This window comes from Eptatretus burgeri, chromosome 8, assembly GCF_056783735.1.
Source record: "Eptatretus burgeri isolate ZD-2024b chromosome 8, Ebu_testis_v1, whole genome shotgun sequence".
Taxonomy (NCBI): Eukaryota; Metazoa; Chordata; class Myxini; order Myxiniformes; family Myxinidae; genus Eptatretus; species Eptatretus burgeri.
The window spans coordinates 52,674,435-52,702,110 of NC_140968.1; the positions used below are offsets into that span (position 1 = coordinate 52,674,435).

The 27,676-nt window shown below is 42.4% G+C and overlaps 1 pseudogene; it reads right to left on the reverse strand.

The window, feature by feature from the left end:
- Nucleotides 1–24,430: 24,430 nt before the first annotated feature.
- On the reverse strand, nt 24,431–26,327 carry LOC147021737 (uncharacterized; annotated as a pseudogene).
- Between the last annotated feature and the right edge of the window lie 1,349 nt (nt 26,328–27,676).

Consider the following 27,676-nt stretch of genomic DNA (forward strand, 5'->3'; position numbering starts at 1 on the left):
TATATAACTTCTTATTGTATTCATTTTTCTGTACTCTTCCTTCTTTAAGGTTAAACAGTTGTAACAATGTTTAAAGTTTATTGTTTCCTTGATTATATTTTTCTTTATTCCCTTTAGCTTCTTATCACACCTTTCAATGTTATTATTATCAATATATGTAAAAGCATAAGACTTTGATCTCAATCATAAATTCACTCATGACCTTCCCACCCAATTCATCTTTAAACTTACCAATAACCTTTTTATTATATGATGAAAACAACACATCACCTGACTTATAATTACTTGCATCATATATATCAATCATATCCTCATATACATCACTCGTCTTAATTTCTAATATAAAACTATGTGTATCCATATATAACAACGACACATTATCCTTATACTTTGATTTTAAATTATTATAGTAATAGCTATACATTGACGACTTTGACAAGTCCAGAATTGATGTTCCTATGTAAATAGGTTTATCCATTTCAATACTCTTTTTTTTTCAAATGAATAGCACAAAAGTTCTCTGAAAACACCTCCGCTCACTCAAAACTTGGTATATTAATTAACTTTGAAACCTGTTTCCAAGATGTAGCAAGTCTTATGTTTTGTTGATTCCGAACATTTTCCATGGTCTTTCCAAATACAGAATTATTCATTAATTTATAAAAGTCCTTCTCAATATCTGTTTTTGCTTCTGTTCTCCTTTTTGTATTAAAATCAATATATTTCTTTAACCAATGACTGTTTACATTCCAAAATCCGATGAATTTTCCTCACTCTCAACCCAGCAGATAAATATTGTCTCAAGTTCCTTTGATGCAAAACATAACTTTCTTTACCATTTAATGTAGTAAGTAGTTTTTCTGTAGATTTACCTTTTATATTAAATGACTGTTGGTAATCGCTTAACCATTATTTTTTTGTACCTTATTTATCAGGGGCGTAAGGTAGGTCTTTATGTTTGTGATGAAGTTCTTCTGGATATTTTAAATCAACCTAAAAATAATATCCAACCTCAGCTTCATCCAATTGTTTTTGAGAGGAGACAACAATGTCTTGTAAAACTTTTTCATAATGTTTTTCTTTAACCCATTTAAGTTTTCCATAAGGTAAAGATTGAGACATACCCACCCATACAAATTGTTAGCATCATAATTAATCCATCAGTTAAGAGTTGTTCTCATTATTATTACTAGTGCGGGCCCGTAGGTGCGTGCCCGTATGTGCAGCTTCGTTCCTTCGCTCTCGTAAACGACGACTGGATTGGGGCGTTGTTTCAATTAGATCGGACCAACCGTATCATAAATGGCCATAACTTGGGAAACACCTGGGAAACATACTCAGGTCTCCAGCGTCAATTGTGATGTCATATCAAATGAAGAAGAAGAATAATTGTGATGCCCCCTCCATCTCGCCCCCCCCGCTCCCTCCCTCCCCCCACAGCCTCGCCCCCTCCGCCCTCGCCCCTCTCTCTCACCCCCCCTCTCCCGTCCCCCTCTCGCCCCCTCTCTTGAATTATGATGCCCCCTCTATCTCGCCCCCCTCTCTCGCCCCCCTCTCTCGCCCCCTCTCTCGCCCCCCCTCTCTCGCCCCCCCTCTCTCGCCCCCCCTCTGTAAATGTATTCACAAATGTCTACCAAGCACAACAAGTAATTGAAACCTTGCGAAAAACAGCTTTCAAACCCTTGGGAAACAGCTCTTTCCTTTGGGAAAATTCAAACCTTGGGATTAATTAATAATTTGAACAATTAATTCAAACCTTGGGAAAAAACAGCTTTCAATCCTTGGGAAACAGCTGAAACGGATGAAGAGCGATATAAAACCTTGAAAAGGCACATACTCAGGTCCCCAGCGTCGATTGTGACGTCATATCAAATGAATAAGAAGAAGAATTGTGCCGTCAATCGTGCAAACAACAAACAATAAATAAATAAACATTCATTGTGACGTCATAGCACCGTGTCCTTTCATTGGTTGACAGACGTTATTGGTCATTATTGGTTGACAGACAATATATACTGTAAGTCGTAATTGGTTGACAGACATTGGTCATTGTATCACGTTATTCTTTTTATTACTGCCAATTATTATTATTAATATGCTGTTATCATTATTCTGAGATATCTTTGGGAAAAAATGGCATGATAAGGTGGAAAGACACTTCAGCTGCGATAGATACACCTTTCCAACAATGAAAAAAGGAATAAAATGGCCGTAACTTGGGAACCGCTCGTCCAATTCATATCAATCCTTGAAAAGGCACATCCGCGGGTCCCCGGCAATATTACTGGCAAGTTTCAATCAGATCGGACTGGTGGTTGTCGAGAAATGGCGGTCGTTGACACACACACACACACACACACACATTGCTGGAATTATAGATAGATAATCAGGAAGATATTTGTTATTTGCTTTAGCATATCTCTTGGAACATACTTGAGATATTCCTCCTCTTTTAGCCTTCTCTATCATTAAAAGCATATCTATATCACTGATTAATTCCAAATTTTGTTTTGTCATTTTTAACATAGCACTCCAAGCCAAACCCAGGGCTGTGTACTAGTGAGCAGGGCCTCATCGATAATAATTTTTATTATGACAGACTGTTCTAAAAGTTTCAAACACATCAGCCAATAACAATACATCAGTTTTAAGATACAAATCATGAAATTCTCCAAGATTCTTTATATTAAACTTCTCCCAAACCTTTTTAGCTTGTGTATAAACTCTATCGGAAATATGAATTTTATTCAACTTGCCATAGAAACTTTCCCTTGAAGGAAGTTGTGTTTCTTTAAACTTCTCAAATGAATCCATGTAGTCAAATGGATATATTCCCATTTGTGATAAGAGATCAATCTCTTCTTGATTTGAGAAACATGATTTAAGATTCGGTAAGTTTTTAATATTTGGTGCTAAGTTAGAGAATGGACTTGCCATAAACTTGAATGTGTCAAGAAATCTGATATTGGTTATGGGGGATGTATGAATTGTTTTAGTGAATGAGATGCATTTTTGATCTGTGTTAGGAATGGCAGAAATATTGTTGTGGTGGCGGGTTCAGGGGCGAGGAACGACCGCTAGATGGAGCAGTTGGGCCATCTCCACCCAAATACCCGGAATTGAAGGTCGGCACTCTGATCAGATAACTCCGAAGTTGACGAGTCGCTTAATAGACCGTGGATGCCAATATTTCAACCACGCAGTTAGGGTCTTTTTGTCTGATTCCAATTTGCCTAATTAGCCGCGTGGTCTAGCTACCAGGGAAGCCACACCCTCGGCCAGCTTTGTCTGAACCAAGTCGCTGTTACCGACTCGGATCCTGCGTAACAGAGCGGGAATTACCAAAGCTGCGCCGGTCCAAATAACAATTTACGGCACAATCGGCCCCCCTAATCCTCAAGCCCAAACCATACAGGGTCAATGAAAGAAAGCACAGACAACGAACTAGAAAATTTAGCAGTTATTTATGTACAAGGTAATGGGGAGGGAAACACAGAGCAGACTTAACCACGAATATAAATGCAGGCAACTGTACAATGGCAATCACTTAACAGTTCTACTAACAAGACTGACCACAGACGGACACACACCCAAAAAGAAATGGAGCCGGCTGGCCTTTATTGGACCCTTCAGCCGCGGAGGATCGGCAAGCTGGGGGTCAGAGTTTGGTCGAGTACCTGGCTGCCTCGTGCGGTTTTACCGACTCGCCCTTGTGGAGCTCGGAGTACGTGGAAGCATGGGCGTCGATTGCTTTTGAAAAGTGGGGGCGGGGACATTGCATGTCCAGACCACGAAGCCCACTTCGTGCCGTCACGGACACAGCAAGTCTACCCTTGCAAATTCTTGATTTTATACGCTCGTTGACATGCTGCCTTCTGATCACATCAATCCCTTAAATTAATATGACCATCTATCGACCATCTTTTTATCAAATGTAAGCAGACAGAGTGAAATTAATTAAACATTAATCATACACATTTCAAAGTTTCAAGTGTCATCAAAGAAATACACACACACACAATATATATATATATATATATATATATATATATATATATATATATATATATATATATATATATATATATTTGTTTATCAAGCCTCCTTCTCACAACCCTTGAACTGATTCACTAAACATAAACTGAAAACTAGACTGACATACAAATTGATATTACACGAGTACGGTCAACTTACCTTAAAACTTGCCAAAAATATGAACCCTCTTGTCTGCCGATCGAGTTAAAAACTTTGTAGCAATGTCTTGGGGGGGGGGGGTCAAGTGCAGTCAGATGATCTCGGTGAACATGACAGATCATGAGATGGTTGAGGCGTTGTTGGTTCGTTGTGGAACGTAAACAAGTCTTCATATGTCTGAGTGCGCTGAATGATCGTTCAGCTTCGCATGAACTTGCTGGAGAAACCAATAGAAGCCTAAGGCCTAAGTCACATTTGCCACGGTGGCCGTGGGGTCTCCAAAATCAACGGCCACTAGCAATTATACGGCGGCCGCAGTATTTCCATGGTCACACAATGTAGCAGTCAGATAGGTTTTTATTATTCGGGTAGCCGCACGGGGTATTTAGAAATTGTGGAGACCGAAAACGTGGGGGTGCCGTACGGTCTTTGATTTCATGTCGCACGGTGACCTTAGGGCGTTCCTGCGGCAGCCATAGAATTTAAGGCAGACGCAAGGTGCCCGCAAGGCAACCGCAGGGGGACCGGAGGGGGGCCCTAAGGTGAACGTACGGCCAGACGGATGGTAACGAGTGGGTTTATTTGATTTTTTTTTTTTACTAGTTTTTTTTTCCGGCTTGTCGAATTGCTACGGCGAACGTAGAAATGAAAAAAGTTACAACTCCGCGTTATAATTCCACGGCGACCTTACGACCTGTAAAATAGTCAAACGGCGTAGGGCCACCCTGAAGCCACCGCAGAAACTCTGCGGCCGCCGCACGTTTCTGTCAATTCAGACGGCGCATGGCCGCCGTAGAGCAAATGTGACTTAGGCCGAGGTCTTAGAAATTGTGGAGACCGAAAACGTGGGGTTGCCGTACGGTCTTTGATTTGATGTCGCACGGTGACCTTAAGGGGGCCTTGCGGCGGCCATAGAATTTTCAAGGCAGACGCAAGGTAGCCTCAAGGTGCCCGCAAGGTGACCGCAGGGGGCCCTAAGGTGAACGTGTGGCCAGACGGATGGTAACGAATGGGTTAATTTTTTAATTTTTATTTTTACCAGTTTTTTTTTTTTTTCGGCTTGTCAAATTGCTACGGCGAACGTAGAAATGAAAAAAGTTATAACTCCGCGTTATAATTCCACGGCGACCGTACAACCTGTAAAACATAGCCAAACGGTGTAGGGCCACCCTGAGGCCACCGCAGAAACTCTGCGGCCGCCATACGTTTCTGTCAATTCAGAGGGTATACAGCCGCCGTATCCTCACCGTAGAGCAAATGTGACTTTGGCCTAAGCAAATGTTCTACCTGTGGGAACATTCGACAGACTTCCGGCACCATGTCTGCAAATATCTTATGGTAATCCTCAACAGATGAACCACTGAACTGGTTACGAAAGAAGCCAAGTTTTTGCTCTAGGGAATCCAACAGTTCGGGATATTTGCAGACTATGTATGGTTTGAATGACCCAGACAGGAGCATTTCACCCAAGTCCCTATACACCATGAGATCGGTTGATGTGAAGTACTCGTTCAAGTTCTCGGATGCGCTGTTGATGACTTTGAAAAATTCAACTCTGTATACTTCCTCTGCAGAATTGGCAGTGTATTCCTGCGTGCCTCCATCAAGTCTCTTCGGAAGCTTGTGCTTACGAGGGAGGGTCACTGGATCTAGTTGGCACTGCTGGAGCTTCTGTTGTGCTGCTTCGAAAATCTCCTTAAAACGTCTGGTCGGTACGGAGAGATTGGACATTCTGTGCAGTTACCTTTGCAGCAGTAAGCATAACAGAGACGATAACTTGTGAACCCTGAAGTGCCTTATTGAGGTATTCAAGGGATTGGAGAATGGGCAATGATGCAAACAGACCGAGAACACACTTTCCTGATGAAAGACAGCTTCGAATACCATTGGCTCGCGATGCCGTGTTCGTACCAAAGTCATCACTTGCTTGTTGAAGGGCATCCAGTAACACTTCATAGTTATCCAATATCGATTTCACGGCAGGAGAACGAGTTAACCAATGCTCGGGCAAATTGGCCTCAGGCATGTAGGGCAAGGAGTGTCAGCATCGTCAGTGTGGATATTCAAGTACAGATGCTTGAATTTTCCAGAGTTGTTGTAGATGTTGCTGAGTACCTGGACATAATCAAGGGCGTCTCTTATGAACGGTAAAGTTTGTAGGGCTTTGGATGTAATGAGTTGGGTGACATGAGCTCCACAGTGAACATAATTGGCCAGCGGTTGGAGTTTTTTTAGCTGTGCTTGACAGCCCTTGTACTTTCCGGACATGTTGCTTGCCCCATCGTAAGTCTGCGCTCTAAGGTGTTCAATAGGGAGTTGACACTGAATTAGGACATCCTGAAGCATCTTACAAAGTGATACTCCTGTTGTTGACGATACTTGGTAGAGGCCAATGAGATCTTCTTGAACATCAAAGGAATCCGTCACGTAGCACACACACACCGACTCCTGCTTATTACCCTGAATATCTTGCGTTCCATCAGTTACGAGTCCGAACTGAGTGGACATTTCATTCATGTTACTGCAGACATTTCTGAGGATGGCATGACTCATCAACTGTAGAATTTCGTTCTGAATTTCTCCACTTGTGAACGTCGTCTTCCTTGACAGCCACGTCTTGAGGTTTACATCATCCTCGGCCCGCAACTGTAAGAGCATTTTGAAATTCCCTTCAGAGGCATCCTTCCCACGAATTGCAAAACCTTGTCGGGCTAAATATTGCAGTGAGGTGATAATCTTCAGAAGTGCTGACCGTGCAGATCTTTGCTCTTCTAGCAGTTTGCTGCTCAGCTGCACATGGACACCAGGTTGACTTCTGCGACATTTCAGATTTTCAGAGGCAAGCCTATGTGTGTTTGATCGTTCGTGTTGTCTGAATTTTTCTGTGGCCTTTTTCCAATTCCGAAAGCCCTTTGAGACAAATGCGTCTTCTGCACAGCGGGCAAGTTTGGTAAGTTTTTCACGAGAAGCGTCCGTACAGGTGTGACAGAGTACACTGCCGATGCTCTGATCAAAATGAAGCCATGGAAAATCTTTGAACCACTGTTGTTGAAACTTCAACTTTCGGTTTGGTAGTATTTGGACTGGGATACAACTGACATCATGAGGTTGAAAAGGCTGATCTGGGAAATTAGGCCAAGTACTCGCACATGCACCCTTTTCTGTCATCTTCTCCTTTGAATCGTCCACCTCTTTCTGGGAACTTGATTGCGCCAGGAGAGTGGTCGGGGATGTGCTACTTGATGCTGTCACGAAAAACTTTCTGATATCCATATCCTCAATGAAACGAGAAGGGAATTACAATTCAGTTGAATAAATTTTGACATGTGAATTATAAGGGTTATTTTTGCGTAACAGAGCATTTTTAAGGTCAACATACTTTTGGCGAGATCACTCTACCTCCAGACACAATGTTGACATGTGATAAGCTTTGCGTAGCACACGTATTACTAAAAGAGCACCGATATGAGTTCCGTTCTTAATTTAGCATCTGAGCTCCCAATTTAGCATTCCATTACTCGCTTAGTTCCTGGCTCCAGCTTATTACTTTTGGTTAGGGTCAGATACCCTGGTGTTTTATTACCTGGGATTATTAATATTCATCATTTTATTTAATCTGGATTTAATTAACCAATGAGCTAAAGTTGAGTGAGATGATTATGATATTATTGGTTCATAGTTAGCGTCGTCGTTAAAGATTGGGTTCTTGATTTGCATGCCATCAAAAGGGTTCACCAAAGGAATGAGCTAAAATCAGTTGTAATGTGAACATTTATGTAATTCTTTAACTCTCATAAACCACAAGACCAGGAGATGAGGGATTAAGATCTGTTGCCGTCCGGACGTGCACTCTCTTCTTTCCAATTATTGTACATAGTTTGTTGATTTGTAAATACGTTCATCATTTCCAATAGTGCGTGCCCGTATGTGCAAAAAAAAACACAACTTTGAAACCGCGTGCCTTTGTTTAAGTATAGTACGTGCCCGTACATTTTGTTTAAGAATAGTGCGTGCCCGTACGTTTTGTTTAAGTATAGTGCGTGCCCGTACGTTTTGTTTAGGCATAGTGCATGCCCGTACGTTTTTTTAAGCTTAATGCGTGCCCGTACGTTTTGTTTAAGTATAGTGCATGCTCGTGCCTTTGTTTAAGTATAGTGCGTGCCCGTACGTTTTGTTTAAGTAGAGTGCGTGCCCGTACATTTTGTTTAAGTATAGTGCGTGCCCGTACAATTTGTTTAAGTATAATGCGTGCCCGTACGTTTTGTTTAAGTATAGTGCGTGCCCGTACAATTTGTTTAAGTATAGTGCGTGCCCGTACAATTTGTTTAAGTATAATGCGTGCCCGTACGTTTTGTTTAAGTAGAGTGCGTGCCCGTACGTTTTGTTTAAGTAGAGTGCGTGCCTGTACGTTTTGTTTAAGTGGAGTGCGTGCCAATAAACCATTTTGCTCGCTGAAGGGGCCCAGAACCGTTGCGGGGTCGAGATGGTGAAGAAGAAGCTGACAATCCTCTTTATTTTATTTTTCAACGCTGCATTTAAAATCCCTAATTTAATCATTCTAAATCACACAGTTTAATGAGACACCTTATTTTGTCGGTCTCTCCTTCATCTTCGTCCTCGTGCAAACGGAAAATTATTCGGATGATGGCGGAAGAGAAATTCCTTCCGGAACGTCATTTTTCCTCGTAAAAATTGCAAGCCGCGGCTGAGCTATTAAGCCTGAGCCTTTTTAAATCGGATTTTCGAGGTAATGTCATTACTACCCTATAGATACTGTATAATCCGAGAACAGAATTCAAAAATAATTTTCCGTTCGTTTGTCCGAACAGCTGAGGTGAATTTTGCATATTTTTCCAACAGCTACCTTTTAAAATCTATAATTTAATCCTCACAAGTCCGACGACTGAATGATACCTCTCGTTTTGTAGGTCTATACCTCCCTTAAGTCCAAGTACCGATGAAAACATCATTTACATTAACCGCCGCAAAAGCGAGTGAATCAGCGCATTTTATTTTATGTTTCCCAAGTATTCAAAGCTAATTTAAGTCGCCAAAATACCCACTTTCCTTCGATTTTCACCCGGTTTTCAACGTTGGGATTTAGGCCACTGTTATCGACTGCGAAATATGAAAACAGAATTACAAAATATCTTTCCGTTCGTTCGTGCGAGCCGGTAGAGTGGAACCGCGTCATCCTGCACAAGCTTCACCATCTCAATCATAATACCAGACCGCGAAATCTTTTATTGGCTTATAACTCGACGGTGCAAAGTCACAAAAATTAAACACACACATCATCGTGCAGGTAATAATATCAGGCATCCGGCGATACAAGTTAGAAAGGTGAAATAAACTATTTTAGTCGCTAAAGGGGCCCCGAGCCGTTGCGGCCTAACACTAGCCGAGGTGTGGCGCTCCAGGCCATGAAGCCGCGATTTCTCAAAACACTCATAAAATGACGACACAAAGTCCGAAAACGTCCCAACATACCTCAAACTGTCCAGGTCACGTTCCCTGTTAGTGGGTGAACAATCCAACGTTTGGCGAATTCTGCTTCGCAATGATAGGAAGAGCCAACATCGAAGGATCAAAAAGCGATGTCGCTATGGACGCTTGGCCGGTGGGAGACCATGGCTTGGGAAGTACAGATTCTCAATGTTGAATTGTTAACCTATCATCTTTAATAGAACTAAAATAGACCAATAAAACTAACGGTTCTTTTTCTTTTGTTGTTTTTGGCAAAAAGTAAAGATCCAGAGAGGCTCTGTATTGGACAACCCCCCCCCCCCCGTCAATTTACGTGAAATGGTTTGGTCCAACTCCCAAAGCCAAAGCTGACGTGAACGACTTGCGAGTATGGAGACCATAACGTGGGAACCACTTGTCCGATTAACTTCAAACCTTGAAAAGGCACATCCTCGGGTCCCCAGCAATATACCTGCCAAGTTTCAAGTAGATTGGACCAGCGGTTGTCGAGAAACAGCGGTCGCAGACAAACATGCCCACAGACAAACATGCACACAGAGATTGCTGGAATTATAGAGATTAAAAAATTTATTCTTGTATTTGAGGAGCATCTCGGCCTGGTTGTACCAGAGCAGCTCGTTTTGTGTTACGTAACTTACGTTCATTGAAAAAAGTGGGGGGGGACAATCGATATGTTGATAAATAGTGGAGGGACATGTCCCCCGTCCCCCCGTCCACCACCAATCGACACCCATACGTGGAAGTGAACGGGGATCTCAGCTCAAGCGCTCCAACACAACCCACCACAGTGGGCCTCGAACCCAAGAACCAGAATCCAACGAGTGCAGCCAGGATCCTACGAATGACTCAGCCAGCCACGGATGATGACCGACGACCAGGAGAGCCCAGCACACCAGAAGCAAGGAACGACCTCCAAGGAACCAAGGCACAACACATACACAGATGCAGCTCGCGATCCTTCTTATCCCTCCCCCGTGCGGGGTGGAGGGATCCGCTCTCCTGTTGACCGACGACCAGGAGAGCCCAACAGACCAAAAGCAAGGAACGACCTCCAAGGAACCAAGGAACAACACACACATATACAGCTCGCGATCTTTCTTATCCCTCTCCCGTGCGGGGTGGAGGGATCCGCTCTCCTGTAACTCGCCTCCGGATTGGATGGGGCATTTTCGGGTGTCGTTGTAGCCAGCCGTGATTGGAGGAGGGGAGCGTGTCGGCGTCTCTGTGCTCCTCTCCCGAGAGAGGCTCTTTTGTTGTCTTCCCCAGTGTCGAGAGGGGAGACATTCTTCTATGATGGGGCGGAGTGAGAGCTGAGGTGATCTCACCCCTGATTGGATGGGAGGAACATTCCATCTTGCTGGGGCGGAGTCGGCTCTGAAACGATCTCACTCCTGGTTGGACGAGAGGAACATTCCATCTTGCTGGGGCGGAGTCGGCTCTGAGGGGAGGGGGGCTCCCCCACGTCCCTAGTCAGAAACACGTGTGTTATGGCGCTGAAGGAGTGGAGTGGATTGATGTAGAAAGCGAACTAGAAAGAAACTTGCAGCGCACACATGAAATTCCCATTAGACATAAGGGAGGAATTCTAACTATCCACATATACTTATTGAAATAACTAAACTTTGGGTCAACTGTATGTGAATGCGAATGGTTTCCAGATTCGTAACACTACCCCCCCCCCTTTTTCTATAGACTCGTCCCGAGTCGTAAATTTCCGTGTGCCATGCAGGTGTAGGTTTTTCCCCCTACTATGTTTTACCTACTGTTCCCTGAGTGCGACATTTGAATACATGTACCAAAAATAAATAACCTAGTGTGCTGCATAACTAAACTAACAGACTCACTCAGACAACTTAAATAAGATTGCCGGCGATAACAAAAACAAATAGGTGGGTTTTAAAGATTATATACATTTCCTACTATTTACACTAACCATGACCCAGGACCTGTGATCTGTGGGAAAAAGGCACAGCAAAGTCAATCATTTTGCAGGTCAAATGCAGTCCCCATGGTGTGGCTGCCTGCAGGGTAGTCCTTGCAAAACTTGAGGAAATGGTCCTGGCACACATGGTGGAGATGGTTGACATGGGGGAAATGCAAACAAGGGCTAGGCAGGCTTGGGGTCATGGCAAAGGCAGGCAAAACAAGGCATGGCAATGCGAATGTGGACCAGCAGATGCAGCACAACCAGGCCAGCATATAAAGCTGGCAGGCCTCTGGTCTGGTCCATGAGATTCTGGAGGGAGTGCGGTGGTGCCAGCCGCTCCGAAAATGGGCTCGGACCTACCCCACTGTCTCCCCCCAACCTAACGCCTTTACCTGTCTTTGTCCATACCCACTCCCTTAGTTTGCAACAACAAAATTTAGACTTCTCCCTTTTTTTATAATTTCCAGTGTCCCTAACCATCCTACTGTCCTTGTCCGGCTAACCTATCCTACAGCTACCTACTCCCAACCCCTAATATCCTTCTTGAGGGGAATAAGGAAGAGACAGGTGGATCTGTCTTGAGGCCCAATGGAGCCTCAGAATAGCCTCCACAGATTTCAGCAATCTTTCCAAGTTGGATCCAGTGGCCTATGGAGAGCGTAGGGATGGATGGTGCGAAGGGGTACATATTTCCTATCTGTCCTATCCTTTATTATCCCCCGCCAACCAACGAAGTTGGCAGGGGATATAGAAATGGGTTCCGTCCGTCCGTCACATTTCGTTTCCGGAGCTTAACTACAAATCCCCTCAAGATATATTTACGAAATTTGGTACACATATCAAGCAAGTGGTGATCTAGTGCCTTTTGATATTTTCTAATTGGTAGGTTACATGGTTTGGCAGTCATGTTGGATTCAAGAAAAATATTAAATAATGTTTTCTCTGGCATCACATAACCTAACGAAGCGAAAATTTGCAACTATAATCTTCCATCATGTCTGCATACATAGTAAAAATAATGCCATCACAAGTCACATGACTTGGCGGCCATCTTGGATAGAAAAACACACCTCATCCGATTAGCACAGAACTTCACACACATATTCCACTGGAGGATTGGAGGCAGAATGTAAATTTATGATGTCATAGGTCACATGGTTCGTCAGCCATCTTGGATTGAAAATTGACAAATTTAAAAAATCTTCTTCTTCCCCAAGATGTCTTCCCCAAGACATCCTTTCAGAAGTTTGTTAATTTCTAATTGATAGGTCACATGGTTTGGCGGCCATATTGAATTTACCCTAAAATCTTCAAACTTCTTCTCCAGAACGGCTGGTCAGATCAAGGGGAAACTTCACATACATATTGCACGTGCTTAGGGAATATAAATTTGTTAATCCTCATTTACTATGGCGGGGGATATCGAAGACTTTGCCTTCAACGGTTGCGAGTTAAACTTCAAACTATCCCGGGGCTTTTCAACACGCCTGACTCTTTGAACTATTGGTTCGAGAAAGCATAATCCCGTCGCCTGTGTTGGTGTTCATTATTAATTTGGGCCTGGCCCGCAAATTTTCTCCCGTGCTCTTGCACAATTTCGTGGCTGGGCAGCGTGGCTCAATTGGCAGGGATTCCCTTCTGCCAAACTCAAAATATGGCACCCCCGGGCATCTGAGGCTGTCTCCGAGCCTACCTACTCTGTATGAATGCGGGGAGTGCCCTTCCTGGCTACTCCCCCGTATATGCCCACGTGGAATTTCTGGTGCTCTGGGTCCCATTCTGAGGGTCGCCCATGCCCATTTCACTATCCCGGTCGCTTGGACCCATGGCCTACTCTAGCCGACTTCTCCGTGCTCGGGGTGCCCTCTACTCAGTACTCACCTTTCCACAGCCATGCTCCCAGCTGGTCCATGGACTCCTGCACCCTTCAACGAGGTATCGTGCCTTCTTCCAACACCAACAACAAAGCGACCTCCTTTTGGTAAATTTAACTAACCCACTAACTAACATTACACTGACCCCGGGTTCCCTTAGGTGGGATTCACTCCTCCCCCCCAATCATTCATTCGCACCATGCATTCCACATTCACTACATTTGCACTTGGGCCGCTGTCCCACATTCACTCATCATGTTTCTTTCGTTTTACTTTTTCCACACCAACACTGACACTGGTACTCTACTAGCTACGTCCCCCGAACTAGCTCGTGCTCCTCGTCATCCCTTACACTAATGCACATTCCATTTAATTATACGTAGCTAATCTACGTCCCCACTACACGTTCCATGTCCGTCAATGTCTCCATTCCATTTCTAAACTAAACATTCCCTCTAAATCGTTTCACCAGGCCCCATGGAGGACGGCTCATGTCCCCATGAGGCCGGTCTGTCTATCGCTAAACCCTTCCCACTAACTAATGCTCCTTTGCACAAGCACCAGGATGTTCGCTACATCCCGGTGGGGAAATCGTGTACTGGAGGGCAAGGCTCTTTGAACCTTGCGTCTTCGCCAGGGCGGCGGTTTTCGACACGCACGTCCCCTCCGTTTGGGCGATAAATAACAGCATAACACCGGCCCGTCGATTGCAACAACCGCTCGCTTCCGTGGTGTTCTCCATACGAGCCATGCGTTACTCACCTGGCCTTCGTGCCACACGGTCCCCGCCGATGACATCACTCACACACGGACCCTGCGAGGCTTACCACGCCCACAGGCCCAGAGGTGTCACCATCAGGACTCACTTCACGCGCTCCGTGAACAGCACTCGCGGCGAGCAGCACGTCGGCCTCGGTACACATGCTCACATAGGGCCAGGTGCTTTCCAAATTCACACAATCGCCGCCATTTTAGTCGTCTGCGCTGGTGTCTTGTACCAAGCACGGAACGTTTAACCTGCCCCCCCCCTGCTCTCTCTTCAATTTGTCCCCACCACATTTCCGCAGGCGTTCAAGGTCCGCCTACAACCCCCTTCTGTTAAAACTACCAAAATCACGAATCACTGCTCACCTTCACTCTTTCATTACTCTTTTTTCCCGCCTTTGGAAAAAACTCCCGCACTCTATTCAATCCCATTCTTCCCTCCAGGCCTTCAAAACAGCTGTTCACCAGCACGTCTTGTCATCCCCCATCCAAATCCTCGATCGTTTCTACCCCTGATAATCCACCCAAGCCCACCTCCTTCAAATTCCCTGCTTTCCTTCCTGAAAGTCCCTGTAATGTCCATCTTGTATTCCCCATGTTCCCCATCCCATCCCTCTCCCTTCCACAGATCTCCTAATGTCTCTGTTCCCCACTGTTTTGTCCTTCCCACTCCCACCCCTCTTGTCTCATGCCCCCTTGCTGTGCGTTGTGTGTTTGCTCTCACACGAGCCTCGACAAGGTATACAAAAAAAAAAAACACACCAAAAAAAAGTACCGAAGATGATACCAAAGATGAATTTTATTTGAAGTAAAGTTTTACTTTATAAATATGAATAGTTTACTAGATTTTGAGCCTCTTGAATTTCCTGATTGTCCATGTGACAAATTTGAGAATTGTCCTGCATATGATAGAGTGGGATTAAACACAGTCAAAAGCCTATAAACAATGTATATTCTGTGATTATATTCTAATTAATGATAATAAAAAATATAAAAAGGAATATAGTTCTTTTAGATTTACACCAAAAATGAATTACTTTACAAGATTGATTAGAGAAATGAATGTAAAGTATGAGGTTGATAACACCTTTCCTTACAATGGAAGAAACTGAATGTATAAGAGAAATTTTCAAAGTATTGTTGTTATTTATTATTCACGATTGCCATTTTCAGGGAAATATCAACACAAGATATTGTATAAAAAAATAATGGATTATCTTGAAATTAAACCCAAACTTAAAAAAATAGTTTCTAAAAAAGCCAACAATAAATTAAATAACCTGTTTTCCAAATATATAAATGAATGATTTTTTTACCCATTTGGGAAAATAAGATAAAATTTAACAATCATAAAAATCTTCCAAATTCATGAAGATGTCTCATAGTTGGTTCAAGCGGATGTGGAAAAACCTGCTTACTTTTAAAGCTGCTCCTTACTCCCAACTTTTTAGATTATGATAATTTAATAATTTTTACAAAGTCAAGTTTTCAACTTGAGTATCAACTACTCTCACAAGGTTTTAATGCTGGTCTTCAAAAGGAAGATATAATCAGTTTATTTAAACTTCAAAACAAACTAAATGATTACAACATTGAAGATATAATACAACTATTTTGTGAAACACAGAGATATAAAAAGAAATCAAAACCGATAACTTGTATTCTTAGTGATAATACGGATGACATACCTTCTCCCCAAGATTTGGATAAATCAAAAAAGAACCTCGTTTGCTTTAATGATTGTGTTAATGAGAGAAACCAAACGGTAATGGATAGCTACTACACAAGAGGGAGACATTCTTCTTGTAATTGTATTTATCTTAGTCAATCGTACTTTCAACTTCCTCGTCGCTCAATAAGAAACAATGCTAATACTTTTATTTTATTCAAGTTAAATACAATAGATATTTTTATTTTATTAACAATTCCATATATAAATGACTATTATTATAAATCTTGTGGGTAAATCTGCTTCTGGAAAAAAACTTTCATAAATCAAGGTTCTTGTATAGTACAAATGAGAATATTTTAAATTTGCTTAAAAACACCCCGTGATATGCATTGCATCGACAACAACTCGAGCAATAAGACCTGGAGAAGTAGAAGGTGAAGATTATTCCCATATTTCAGTAGAGGAACATATGTGAGGAATGAAGGCCAAATATTTGAGGAGGTTTCTCTTGGTACAACAAAATATTCACATTGTAAGAGTGAGTTAAAGAAAGTAAAATCTGGTTGTCTTGGTATATTAGAAACGAATCCAGAAGGAATGAAACAATATATTAAACATCTGAGTGGTAATGGGGTTAAGATTTTATCATTCGGTTTTGATGTTGATGAAGAAACTCAATGCAAACGTATGAAAAGCAGAGATGCAAGTATTAGTGAAGAAGAAATTACAACTCGTATTAATCTTAGGAAAGAATTTGATGAAATATTTAAAGAAAAGGATTTATTTGAACACATCTACTTTAATGATGAAGAAAAAGAAAATTACCCTGTTGATCTTTACAAATGATTAAATGATATTTTCCAATAAATAAATGGATGCGAAAGAAAGAGCAAGAATATTTAAGGAACATCAAGAGTTGGTTTCGAAAGTTGTAAAACAACAGAAAGACATAAAGAAGAAACGCAGACAGAAACTTGAGGGGGAGCACTCGGTGGAGTGCAAAACCTCTGCCGCCAATACTGCTAGGTCACTCAAGTGAACCTGATATCCTATTCATTCAATTTGACGTCAACAGTGCTCACAGAGTTATAGTTTGCAACTTTCCCTTTTACTTTTAACTTTTACATACTCAATTCATTCGTCATAACTAGATTCCTTGAGACAGAAATTGATTTTACGTGGGTATATCCACCTGAAGTTCCAAAATTAGCTGTAATTATAGTTTTGGCATGTTTTTGTTGGAAATCACTTATAACATATAGAAATGCAAAAAAAAAAAAAAATCGAAATTTTGTTGAAAAAAAAGTTGCAAAAATTTTTTTTTTCTCTCTAACAATTTTTTTGGGGGGGGGGTGGGGGAGGGGTTTGGAAATCACTTAAAACATGTAGAAATGCAAAAAAAAAAAATTCTAATATTTTTTCAAAATGGCCGCCATAGCGGTCATATTGGATTTTGGACCAAGTCCAAAATGTAATGGCATGATCCTTGGACCATACCTAATCCCCCCACCAAGTTTCGTCGAAATCCGTCCAGGAGTTTTTCCGTAATACTGTTCACAAACAAACAACAAACAAACAGAAAGGGGTGAAAACAGTAACCTCCGATCTTCGATGGCGGAGGTTAATTAACGCGTGAAGAAGCATTTGAAAGAAAACAAGAGAAAATTTTTAAACCACTTTTAAAAACTTCCCAAGAAAAAATTATAGATGCTTCCACAGTTCCCACAATAGAATATACTCCGAAAAAACTTCAAATGTTGAAAGATTTCAGTCAAATTATGGAGGAAGAATTAGTGCATATAGGAGAATTAGAATATGATGATGAAGGATTATTTTGAACAACTGGAAGAGATGAATTAACCCCCTGATTATATTGTGAATGCTCTTCAAAACAATGAATATTCAGCAGATTCAAACACCAAAGCAGGACTCATTCCAACAGAACAACCAGCAATATTTCATCTTGTTCAAGAAAAGGTATTGATATTTAATAATGAATTAAGGTTCTTGAGTTCTGCTCAACCCCCTGTTAAATTAACCCCCAGATTAATGTTTCTTCTCACAAAAGATGGAAGACAAGGTTCAACTGTGAGGGATGAATCAAAGTATTTTGATAAACCATTGGATATGAAAAATAATGATGATAAAGTATATAATGATCTGCTGGACTCTCTTAATTATAGGGTTCGTCTATTTGGTAAAAGTAGGAAGAATGAGAAGGAGAAACACATTATTCAGGCTTTAAGTATCCTTGGTTCAGGTTAGTTAGTTAGTGGAAGAAAATCGTTAGTTTTCTTCCAAATGACCCATCACAATTAGTTAATAGACTTATTGTTGTTCGGTAGTAAGAAGGCTGGAAATAATTGTTTTAATGAAGCATCAGCCATTTTAGACCAGTTGATGAACATGAAAATAATTAATAAATGTCAATACAAAGACATTTTATCTCATATTAAATAAGATAAGAAGCACAATCCTTCGTTTTAATTTCAGAACAAGCAACAAGCGACTAAAGGGGGAGGGGGGAGGAAAAGAGGGGGTGGTGGGGGAGAGAGAGAGGGGGTGGGGAGAGAGAGATGTGGGTGAGTGAGGAAGTGGAGGGGAAAACAGAGAGGAGGGAGGGGAGCGAGGAGGGGAGCGAGGAGGGGTGCGGGAGCGAGGAGGGGTGTGGAAGCGAGAAAGGTGTGAGGCCGATTGAGGAGGAGTGTGAGAGCGAGGAGGGAGGGAGAGTGAGGACTGGTGAGAGCAAGGGAAGGCAGACGTGCGGTGGAGTGATAATTACGATTCATACTGTCTCATGAAAATGATTCTGCATAGAATAACAGTGAAGATGGAAATAAAATAATATCTGAAGTACATTTTCTACAAGTCATACCATAAACACAGCCTGGAGACAAACACCGCCCAGACACGTCTGGAGACAAGTCCCACCGGACGCGCCCGGATCCAAGCCATCTTGAGACAAACAGCCCGGATATGTCCGGAGACAAACTCCCACCCGGCCAAAAACACCGACTGGACGCGTCTGGAGACAAACTCCCATCTGGAGACAAACACGGACATGACCGGAGGCAATCAAACACGGCCTGGACAGGTCCAGAGACAAACACTGTCCCTGGAGATCAACAATGCCCGGACACAAACTCCGTCTGGACATATTCACTGCCCTGAGACAGAGAAGAGAGAGAGAGACAGAGACATAGACAGAGAGACCGAGACAGAGAGAAATAGAGAGATGTGTGAGAGTGTGTGCTGCAGTGCATTGGGGGGAGGGGAGTTAGAAAAGAGAAAATTAATGTTATGTTTTACATAACAAACACACACACACACACAAAAACACACACACACACACACTATTGGCAATTTTGGGAATCGGCAGATTGGAGTCAGTGCGATTACTGACAACAGTACATACTGCATACAACGCAGAAAGCTTGAGTAGCTTTCACCCTTGTTTTGGGGGAATTTCAATAAAATAAATTTTAAAAACAACGTTGCATTTATATAGACATTTCAAGGAGATGTTCATAAACATTATTTATAAACAGCTGCATGTGACGGTTGCAAACAAATTTGGCTCGGTAATTTAGAAAACATGTTAATACAGCAAACAGCCCAGAAATTGGGTGTTATCAAATATATTTTGCTTTGAAACTCACAAAGCGAAACATAACCTTTGTAAAGCAAATCCGATAACCAAATGCTTCAGAAACAGTCACGAGAACAAAGGAAAACCTAGCGATACCTCCATAAGATACGGGATGAAACTTTTCCACCATAGTACTCGTAGCAGGTAAGGCATGCCCACACTCCCGCGGAGAGTCCGTACACATCCCAATTTATCCATATGAACCATGTCCCTGTGTGCCCTATAAGTACCACTACCTTGTATAGCAATTGCCGACTGTACATCCCGATCGGCACACAAATTGTACTGCTATCAACTGTGGAGAGCTCAGCAAGTGGCTTAAGCACTCAAGCAAGCACTCCAATGGATAAGCACCCATTACCTTCGGAGAGAGATAGTGAGAGTGTGAGATTTGACAGGATTGAAAGACAAATTCCGAACACCTGGCTTGGCAAGCAATTACCAATTGCCGTTGATAAACCCATGCACCTGGCAATGCCCAAGCAATGTCTGAATTGGACAAATGAACACTTGTTTAAGCAGTCTGAACTGCTGCTAAGGACAATTCTGGAGCTTAAATTTTGTAATTTGGATTAATTCAACAAATTCTCGAGGTTATGGCATGTGCGGAAGTGAAATAAAGCCATGAACGCTGGTATCTTTGGGCATTTATCAGCATTGCAATGTATCCAGCAATTTGTAACTATGATGATCAGGCCTTCAAAATCGATAATATGAGTGAGGAAAGTGAAAAAAAAACTTTTGTCGTTCAGAAATTGTTGCGGCCTGTTCCACGTCAAAGCATGGTTGAGCAGGCCAAAACATATGGTGGTTTCAGACCCCAGCGAGGAAACCCATGATATGCTATCAGACCCCAAAGAGAGCAAGGTGACCCCAAAGAGAGGATGCACCTGATAAAGGATATCTATACAAGTAAATGTGAAATGTTGGTTAACAGCTGCCTTGAAGACCTGGAGGGAAGATTGAGATTTCAACAGAAAGGGGAATAAAGAGGAACAAAATAAGTGGATGTGAGCAGTGATCCTGGATTGACATAGTTTCAACAGAAGGGGATTGGTGGTGGTCATCGTGTGCCCTGCAGAAACAACCTGGGGGGGGGAGGGGGTCAAAGCACAAAGAGCAGAGGGTGCAAGACCAGAAAGTAGGTGGTAGAAAGCAGAGACCACCAACCTCTCTGCGATGGCGAAGTGATAATCTCTCATACTCACATTCATCGCAGAAGATTCCAATAATCTTAAAGGCCTTGGTTTCCATGGCGTTGCGCTGAGCATGATCCGATGCAAGGGAGCCAGCCCAGAAGGTAGAGCAGCACTCCTTCCAGCTGTGGATGAAGGCCTTGTAGGTGGATGGGAGTTTAGATGTGCCAAGGAAGGACCTTGTAAGATGAAGGGTGCCCAGTCAGCGGCTGTCTTTGGAGGCCAACTTTGAAATGTGGTTTACCCAAGAAGGATCACTGGCTGATAGTAAGACACATGAGTATCTATTAATGAACGTCAGGAGGATTGTTAAGAAAGTCGATGGGTTGGGGGGGGGGGTTGTCACATGGTCCTTTCAGATAGATATAGTGAGAGTGTGAGATTTGTCAGGATTAAAAGACATATTCCAAGTGTTTGACCAGATTGTGATTTATTTTTTTAATTTTGAAGACAGGGAAGAGGATGCAGCTTGCCTGTCTGGAGGATGAGAGATGTCACAGCAGAGGGTGGAGTCATCATCATATAGATTAAGAGGATTTTCCACCGAGTCAGAGAAATCATTGATGAAGAAGAAGAAGGAAGAAGAAGAATGACTGGGCCCAGAAAACTGCCTTGAGGAACTCCAGCCCTGACAGGGAGAGGAGATGACATTTTGAGATTATTTCAAATCATTGGTCCTAAGCATATGACTAGTGCAGGAGATATGTCTGCTTCCAAGAGGCAGGGGATGAGCCTGAGTTATGAGCCTGAGCCAGAAAGTGGAGCTACTCGACCGGCTATCCAGCTATCAAGAGTTGCGACTGTGTCCTCTGTGGGCAAGCATTGTGGCCTCTCACCTGCATCCTTTTCAGATGAGTTCACTGGATTCTAGCTCATCATAATCATCATCACCACCACATGAAAAGTTACATCGTATGTATAGTTACACATCTCAGTGTGTGTGTGTGTGTGTGTGTGTGTGTGTGTGTGTGTGTGTGTGTGTGTGTGTGTGTGTGTGTGTGTGTGTGTGTGTGTGTGTGTGTGTGTGTGTGTGTCCTTCATCACTCCATAACCATGAAACCGAGCAACCTAAAACTTTGGAAGCATACAAAGGGAACTCGAAGAAAGTGTATGAGTGAAGATTGGGTGTTTGGGTTAATTTAAACACCCCTTTTGAAGATAATTAATGCCATTCTGGTCCAGGGATCGGCGCACGTGGCCGACTGAGTGGAGAGCTCTCCTTCCATTCCTTCTAAAGCTAACTTTCCATTCCTTCTAAAGCTAACTTTCCATTCCTTCTAAAGCTAATTTTCCATTCCTTCTAAAGCTAACTCTCCAGTCCTTCTAAAGCTAACTTTCCATTCCTTCTAAAACTAACTTTCCATTCCTTCTAAAGCTAACTTTCCAGTAATTCTAAAGTTAACTTTCCATTCCTTCTAAAGTTAAATTTCCATTCCTTCTAAAGCTAACTTTCCAGTCATTCTAAAGCTTTTTGCATATTTTGTTATCGTGATTTGTGTCAGGGCCAGTGGAACTGTACATAATTTTTTGTGTTCATAACAGTTTTAGTGGGTATTTGAGTTAGTTTATTGAAAGAAGCAGGGGGAGACTTCGTGTTAAGTTTAGCGTTAAGTCATTTGGGGCCTTGGGAGTATGGGGATAAAAAAGGGTATAAATATAGACCAAAGGAGAAAGAAAGGAGTTTGCAAAATGTGATAGTTGCTCAATGTGGGCCACATCAACAAAAACCCTCAAGCAGAGGGTATTTATTGTTGTAGGAAGTGAGGAAATCGCCCACTTGAGGATGGTTATTACGAGGCTGAAGGAACAGATAAATTATAATTTGCAGCAGGTAGCAGAATGTGAGAAATTTGTAGATAATAGTTGGTTACGGTTGTGGAGTGAGGTTGCTGAGGATATTGGAAGTAGTGACGGTGCAGTGGATGCGGGTAGTGAATACGGTGCAGCGGGTGCAGGCAGTGAAGGAGTTGCACTGGGTGCAGGCAGTTGTGGAGGTGCAGCGGGTGCAGGCAGTGGTAGAGGTGCACTGGGAGACCAGGGACCAGGGTGGCAGTGGTAGAGGTGCAGTGGGTGCAGGCAGTGGTGGTACAGCGGGTGTAGCAAGTGGTGTAGGTGCAGCAATAGAAATTGGTAGACATGATGTCTGGGAAACCGTTTTGTGGGTGATGAGACAATTAAATATGTAGATTCTTCATTCTGCAGGAAGGATTGTAAACATAGAATTCTCTGCAGTTTTGAAGGAGCAGGAGTTAGGGACATTGAAGGAAGGGTAAAACTATATTGTATCGGGTCATGGCAGGAAGAAGTTGGTTGTGGTACACCATGGAGTGAATGATAAAAGGAAAGTTTACTCAGAGGATTTGAAAAATAGACACAGGATATTGGGTAAGTGGCTGAAAGCAAAGGGTTGTGAGGTCATGTTTTCTGGGATTCTTCCAAGATTAGGAAATTATATCGAAATTATGAGCAGAGCAATAAAAATCAACCAATGGCTGGAAGAATGGTGTATGGAGGAAGGTTTTACATTTAAGAAGCAGTGGGAATCATTTCAGGGACAAAGAGAGTGTTTCCGGAATGATGGTCATATGTTGAATAGAAAGGGGAAAGCAAGGTTTGCAGTGGGAATTGAGGAAGGAATTCATACTTTTTTAGGTCACTGAAGGGTGGGGAAGCTATTGAGGAAGGAACTAATGATGTAATTGTGATGAGTGAGGCCAGGCAGGAAAATAGAATTTCAGGAAGGCAAAAGTTAAATATATTCTATACGAATACCAGGAGTTCAAATAATAAGATGGAAGAGCTTGAATCCAAAGTCGATAGCGAGGAGTGCGATATAGTTACAGTGAGTGAGACATGGTTTAAGGATGAGAGTAACTGGAGGACAAGATGAGAAGGCTACAAAGTGTATCGGTGTGATCAGAAGGAGAGAATAGGAGGAGGATTTTGCAATCTGGATAAAGGACAGCATTGCATCGAGAGAAAGGGGTGACATTAAGGAAGGAATAAATGTTGAGGATTCTGTATGGGTAGAGATTAGAGATTGCAAAAACAGTAAGAAACTGGAAGGATGCTTTTATAGGGCTCCAGTTGTGAAGGAAGAGGAGGCAGGAGGAGTAAATGAAGAATTCAAAAGTGCATGTGGTAAGGGAAGAGTATCGATTATGGGGGATTTTAACTTACCATGAATAGACTGAGTCTTGGACCAAGGAAAGGGCAGAGTAGATGAGGATTTCCTAGTTTTAGTCCAGGATTTCTTTTTAACCCAGTTTGTAGATAAGCTCACTAGAGGGAGTTCAGTGTTAGACCTCCTTTTAAGAGGGAGTGCAGTGTTAGACCTCCTTTTAAGTGTTGATCCCAATATGGTGGAGGAGGTGGAGGTAGGGGAGCATTTAAGAGCAAGTGACCATAACATTGTGTGTGCAAAGATTCTGTTAAGGGTTAGAGTTCAGGACAGTAAGGTAAGGCGATTAGATTTCAGGAAGGCAAACCTTGAGGGTATGAGGAGAGAGTTGGGTAATGTAGATTGGGAGAAGCTAACAATAGGACAATAGGCATCAGAGAAATGGGAATTCTTCAAGGACCAAATGTGTAGAGGGCAGAGTAAGTACATTCCAATGAGGTGTAAAACAAGAAGCAGAAAGAGACCAGGTTGGTTGTGCAGTGAGATAAGGAATGCTATAAAGGAGAAGCAGAAGGCATTTGTTAGGTTTAAAATAACAGCACTGGAGTTTGATTTATATCACTATCGGAGTAAACAGAGGCAAATTAAGAAAATAACTCGGCAAGCCAAAACAGAGTATGCGAAGGATATGGCTAAGAACATTAAACGTAATAGCAAGACATTCTTTAAGTATATCAGGGGAAAATAACAGGTTAGGACCAGTGTGGGCCCATTGAGGAAGAGCACCGGGAGAGTGGTTCATGATGAAAGTGAGATGGCAGGCTTATTAAACAGGTATTTTTCTTCAACTTTTACACAAGAACAGTCAGGAGAATTGCCAATAGCTGAGAATATTTAACAAGGAAGTGAGAAAGGGCTTTTACAGAAGATCCAGGTTGAACTGGAGGTAGTAAAGGAACAGCCAGGTAATCTAAGAGAAGATAAGGCTCTGGGGCCAGATAATATGCACCTGAGAGTATTGATGAAGGTGGCTGAGCAGGTCGGTGGGATGTTAACGGATATTTTCAGTAGTTCCTTGTAGTCAGAACTCGGCCAGGGAATCTAGTGATATACCCACCACAAATTGCAATAGAAACCATTCAAGTATTTTTTCACTCTAAATATAGTATAGAATGACATACCAAAAGTCACCGAAAATCCAAGTAGGGGGACATGTTTATTTTTCAAGATGGCCGCCAAATCTGATAATTTTAGAATCAGCCCTATATCAGAATATATACAGGATATATCACCAGGGTTCATGTCTATCAAGGGTAAAAAGAGAACAGATGACTGGCCCGGGTGTGGGCCCTTCTGCACTGCCTGCATCATTCCGGACCATGCTGGACGTGGAGAGCGTACTGTTAGGGAGATCTTCCACAGGAGGTCGAAGTTGGAAGTTCTATCCTGCTCCTTCTTGTCTTCCAGTAATCCATACCTCAGTGAGGCTAATCCACTGCAAGGAGATGTTAGGTGTCGGATATTGATGAGACCCACTGCTGCAACATCCTCCATTGTAACAGATATGCGTGGTACTCTACTTGTGGTCTGTGTCCTAGGGGTTACAGTGGCAATTATGCCCATGCCATGGAAAGTGTTCAGGCCATCAATTGTCCTAATGTTATGGTCTACATTGTCAACCATATACTGAATGAATTGGCCTTCAGTGTAGTTTGGTATGTCTGTTCCTTGGGTGACTGCTGCACTGCACTCAAATTTCTGCACTTCCCTTTATGAGCTACAGAAACCGTGTGCATGGGGAGAGTCGATGAGAAATTTAGACCCAAAATGGTGGTGCATTTGTACGCCTAAACCAAGCTGTAAGGGAGCAAGTAGAACTCGTGGTCGAATGCATTGCATAATGGCTTGGCCCAACGATGCTATTTTCTTATCAGCATTCTTCCCAACTGCGAGTTTCTGAAGCAGAAGTTTCAATAATTCAGGTAAGAATGACATTGCCTCATCAGTAGATGTCATTGTACTTGAATCTGGGTATACCTCTTTTGTCTCTTCCACTGATTTGACATCACTTTTAATCGGTTTGGCAGCAGTCTCAATGAGTCTCATTTTCTCTGCAGTGTTGTTGCTTTTCTTGGGTTGACTGGAGAATTTGTGGAGGATAGCGGATGCTTTATGGCGAAATGTAACCACATTTCGTTTTCCACTGATCTCGGTGATCGTTATGTTGTCGCCGAAGTGTTTTTGAAGTTTATCTTTCATGTAAGTCAATCCATATGATTCACTGTCAGTGCCATCCAGAAATTCATCCATTTTATGTATTAGATCTTGTATAGTTGTTTGTTCAACGTCATTGGCCTCCAGATACTCGGCTACCTTAATGAAAGCATCTGCTCATACTGAATCGGAGGGTCTGCCCTGCTTAGGCCGTTTTGGAGGGATCATTTCTTCTGCAACGAACTCATTTGGTACTGATGTGGATTTTTTTAACCCACCTTGATGTGATCGTTGAAGGATTCTACCTGGCCGATTGTGGAATCCTATTTGACTTCAGGCAGAGTTTAACGTTTGTCCGATTTGGTTATAAAATCCTGCATAAAACCCACAGACCCTGATAAAACCGATGTCCACATAAGTCCTTCCTTGTGAAACAATTTATTTTCTAATTATACACCATACACTTCTCACCCTTGTACAATGAACTTAAGAATCCCCATTGATTGCAATATTATTTGGTTCTATTTCATTTATTCTTACTTTAGTTAACAGTTAGACCAACCCGATTCAATTCACTTCCACATTACATCAGAGAGTTTTATTCTAACTTGGTATTTGGTCAGTTCCAAGGAGCACAATCCACTGAGATTCTAATACTTCCTCAGGTACTTGCACTGAAACAATTTTACATTTCAAAGCATTTTATACTTTCATGGGAGAGTGGTGGGGGCTATCAAGCCAGACTGCATACATGTCCTCCAGACGAGAAGCCACTTCGTACATTTCGAGGCAAAGGTTCGCCGTTATCAGCTCAGGTCTCCCCGCCCCAGACCAAGACATTTATCATCATTTAGGGCAAAAGTCTCTTGGCCAGAAATGACAGCCAATTCAACTTGTAGCATAAAACTTACATTTCTAAAACTCCATTTGTTACAATTTAGAATACATTAATATAAATTTTTCCCCCCCCCCCCACTCCCCCGTTTTTTTTTTAAGGAAAATTTGAATAATTTTTCTTACACATGATTACCATGTCCCGTTCCTGAAGGAGAAAAGATTTCCATTACTCAAGTTCGATCAACAATGGCAGCGAATGCTCATATCAGAAAATGAGTGAGTTTCCATTTAATTTATGACCTGTTCATCAGCATGTGTCACACATTGAAAACATGCTACCCGAAGTCAGAAGATAAACAGGTCAGGGTGTGGATAGAGCAGCACCCAACGGGAAACACAATCGAAGCACTCCTTGAGCTGAGGAGAAGGTAGATGTGGGCAAGTACAAGCTTGTATTGGGCCGGACACTGGGTTGAAGGAGCGCAGTGTGGAATTCCAGGCCTGTCGTACATTGAAGCAACCACAGCAAGTTCACGATGTATTTGCAGAGCGGCAATCGAGAGTGTGGTTGAGAACATTGATCCACGCAGGCACCACACAATGCCGACGTTAAGACTTTGCTCAACCTTCTCCTCAGTGGGTTTTTTTCTTTCTTTTCCTACATTTCTCCATCTTATCTCCTCAGGAAGGGGCATGATCACGTGTTGAATGCTCAGTCACAAAAATCTGGGTTCTCCCAT